This window comes from Aethalodelphis obliquidens, unplaced genomic scaffold (genome assembly GCF_003676395.1).
Source record: "Aethalodelphis obliquidens isolate GAN/ISIS:26980383/991018 unplaced genomic scaffold, ASM367639v1 scaffold3, whole genome shotgun sequence".
Taxonomy (NCBI): Eukaryota; Metazoa; Chordata; class Mammalia; order Artiodactyla; family Delphinidae; genus Aethalodelphis; species Aethalodelphis obliquidens.
Window position 1 is genome coordinate 50,772,475 of NW_020837947.1, and position 4,120 is coordinate 50,776,594.

A 4,120-nucleotide genomic window follows, 5' to 3' on the forward strand; every position below is an offset into this window, starting at 1 on the left:
TTTGACACCCCTTCACCCATCCAAACAAGTGCCACAGGAGAAAGCCCAGCTTACAGCTCCCCAAATCAGAATAAGGGGAAATGGAAAACAGCCCCTGGCCCACGTGCCCCCTTTCTTCCTGCCCCAGGAATCTAACACAGGACCAGCCTGCCTCTTTCTCCGCTCCTCTGAGCTGTTGACACAGGCTCCCTTCCCATCTCCCTCAAACTTTCCCTACGGAATCATTGACTGTTCCTTTTCCGGTGATGTGCAAAACCAGGCGTCAAGAGACGTAGATTATTTTTTCCTCTCCAAACACAATATAAAGGTCAAAGGTGTCTCCAACTCATGGTTTAGGCACCAAGTAAATGACCTGAACTCTCCCTGAACCACCAGGCATCCTGGGCCCTGGTGAGGTCATGCTTAGCATGACCAACGGGGAGGGTGGCCACTGGAGCCCACTGCTGGGTTCTGATTCTATTTGTGGACAGAAGCCCCCTTCATCGTCATGCCTCAGTTTTTTCTGACCGTGAAGTGGGGATGTGGTAATACCAGCACCTCCTTCACAGGGCTGCTGTGAGAATTAAGTAAGCAGATGTGTGTAAGGCTGGGGCCGTGCACAGAGGAAGCAGCTAATTCATTGTGAACCAGCTGAGGCCCCTCCTCTCATGAGAAGAGCTCCATACACTGGTGGCAACTGTTCATTCCATCCACGGTTGAGAAGATAGAATAAGAGGTCCTTTCTGGGTGCTGAAGACTAACTTTCCATCTCTATGTGTGTCTGGGGGTCAAGGAATGATCTAATCTCCAAGGCTCCTCAGGGTAAAAGGTGTAACCCTCTGTGGCCTGGAGTCACCGCACAGCACAGAAGCCCCAGGGCAGTGCTGCGTCTTCTCCCCTTGTGTCACTCCTTGTTTTCAAAAGCAGTCTGAAGATGTGCTGAACCGGGGGCTGCTGCTGGTACCTCCTCCCTTGAGCACCAGAAACAAAATGAAACTCCGAACACAGCCTTCCTGTGTCTGCCACACGACAGCTCAGGCTTCTGGGGTTCCCTGTCCTCTTCTCCCATCAGGCTGGTAGGAGAAAAGTACCTCAACTCAGCCAGCATTTTCTGTTCCAAGAGTGGAGAACAGCTCTTCAAAGATGCAAAATTAGGAAGACCACGGTGCCCGCCTTCGAGGGGCCCGGATGATGTGGGAAAGACCCTGTGAGAAGTGGTCTCGGTCCATTTAACCAAGAGCTGTGGGAGACAAGGAGGGGAGGGCGTAGGTGTGAGTCTCGAGTGCCTTCGCCCCCGGGCCCCAGCCCTGACATTTGGCTGTGCCTTGTGGGCAGGACCGGCCGGCACCTATAGGCCTGCTTGCAGCTCAAGTTGCCCTTCCAGTGTCAAGGGAACACCTGCAAAAAGAGGGTGGCTTTGCAAAGCTGTGAATCCAGGCTCCACATGTGCATTCATATAAACTCTGGAAACCTACAGAGAGAGCCTGCTGAGACCAAGAAGTGGTCCTTCTTTTCCACAGCCCCATCTTCCCGTTACATGTAAGCCCACCGGGGCGGGGGCTGTGAGCTGTGTTCGTTTCCGGTCTCCCCTCAGCATCACACATGGGGCCTTGTGTTCAGTGGGGCTTTGATAACCAACAGGGAATTCATTGCCTAATTTCTCAGAAAGCAGAGTGGCCTCAGCACATCCACACACCCAGTAAGACGTGGAGGGCAGTAACCATGAACACTCAACTCTCTGGCTTAGTTTAAAATGAGGGCCACTTTAGAACAAAGCTGAATCACTGCCAGAAACTTACAGAACTGAATTACTGCCACAAAATGACAATTCATGAAAATGTCAACAGTTTTTCTGCAGATTGGACGTGCAGCCTGGGCTCTGGCACCAACCCCCCTGGGTTTGAATCCTATTCTGCAACTCACTGGCTGCGTGATCTCGGGCTATTACTAAACTCACTGGGCTTTCCGTTCTTCACATGCAATAAAGGGGAAATATCAGGACCTTCCATGAGTAAGTGAGGCTAATGTACACGTACTCAGCACGTGCTCGTAATTATTGACATTATTATTTCTATTTCTCTCTGTACAGTTTTGATAGCCCAAGAGGATTCTGTACTTCAGGGAACACTGAGATTAAGAGAAGGAAGAGAAAGAGGAAAAGGTGTGCTGTCTGATGAGATGCCACGGAATCTTTTCTTGTTGGAACAAAGGGACCTTTTGTTTCCTGAAGGGTCAACATGTTTGCTGGACAATCTTGGACTACAGACAAAAGCAAAATCAATACCCTGGGCGATTGCGTCTATGGCCAAGTCCAGCTGAATAACGCTATCAGAGACTTTGCACCAGACAACCCCAGCTGGGTGCCCTCCCCCGCGTGGCCTCGGCTGGGGCTGAGGAGTTCCCATGGAGTCATAACCATAACCCCACACCAGGAGCCTCCGAGATCACTCAGGCTCCACGAGAGAAAGAAACCGGGTCACCAGAATCCACTCCTAGAATGGTTATATAGAGAAGATTGCTGATGGTGCCTAAGTTTTTTTTATATATATAAATATATTTATTTAGGTTTTTTCTGGCTGCGTTGGGTCTTCGTTGCGGTGCGCAGGCTTCTCGTTGCGGTGGCTTCTCTTGTTTCAGAGCACGGGCTCTAGGCACGCGGGCTTCAGTAGTTGTGGCACGCGGGCTCAGTAGTTGTGGCACACGGGCTTAGTTGCTCTGCTGCATGTGGGATGGTCCCAGACCAGGGCTCGAACCTGTGTCCTCTAAATTGGCAGGCTGATTCTTAACCACTGTGCCACCAGGGAAGTCCCAGTGCCTAACATTTTAATGAACATTTGTTTTCTGACAAGCTAAACCAACTCAGTGTGGACTCTGGACAGGTCAATTCACCTTTCTAGGCTGCAGTTTTTTTCACATGTAGAACAAGAAGAGTAGGCTAGATCTTCATTGATTAGAACTAGGTATCACTGTACTTTCCATCTTAGAAACTTTCTGATGTTAATTCAGGTACCAAAGCAAAACCAGATCAACCCCTCTCGTTCACAGGAGCACTCCCGACCTGCAGTGAAATGATGTACTAACGGGACCAGAGTCCACTGGGGAGGTTTGCTTCTGCTGCATGGTGCTTCCTGAGCCTTCGACCAGAACCCTTGGAGCTGAAAAACATCAGGACTTGGAGAGCACTTGGGAAGGGACACCCCAGTCTACAGGCCCCAAAGCCCACTCCACACGCACCGTGTGTTGTCAACAATGGACACAGTGGGGAAGCAGACCCTTGAACAGGCCAGGTGGGCTCTTGTTTGCAGAGATGCAGGTTGGGAAGGGCCAGCATCACCCTGATATTTCAACATCTTTTAAAACTTACTAGCTTTATTTAAAAAAAAATTTCCCTGGGGGAAAGAAATGAACACCTTCTGTAACAAGGAAAATAACAACAATAGCCATAATAATGAGAAAAGCAAAATAAGCACATGTAAGTGCATTTTTCTTTCTTAGAGATTTATTTTTGTTTGATGAATCGGACACTGGTCAGGGAGAGAGGAAAATGCTGGGGGCCCCGCAGGGAAAGGGGCACCCAGAGGTGGGGCTTCTGCATCCTGCGTGGACAAGTTTGGTGTTAGGGTCGGTTGGTTGGTTTAATCGGCTGCTGGAAGTTTTCCTTTTGTTCACTTTTATAAATCTCTCCCCAGACTTGCGAGCTTCCCCTCCCTCCCGCCCCCTTCCCTTGCTCCCCAATTTCATTTTTAAAAAGCGAGCTCGCTCGCCAGGTGTGTCCCCAAGCTCTCACAGCTCTAATAAATAAGGAGCACCTGTAAAACAGTAGCTTGACTTGTTAAGTGACTCTGTACAAAGGAGGATATAGAAATACAGTATGTACACCGCATCCACGGCCCCGTGGTGCTTCAAGGCCAGCGTGACTCTGTCTTGGCCTCGCCTGCCCACCACACCCCACCGCCCCGCTGCTGCTGGCTCAGCGGCCTGTGGGCGGGGGCACCTGGACCCCTCCAGAGGGAACAATTGCTTTATTGGAGTTAGTAAACAGATACACTGAATCACAAGGTGATTTGATTTTTTTTTTTTTTTTTTTAGTTTTCTTCTTTTTTTTGTTTTTTTTTTTTTTTTTTTTTTTTTTTTTTTTTTT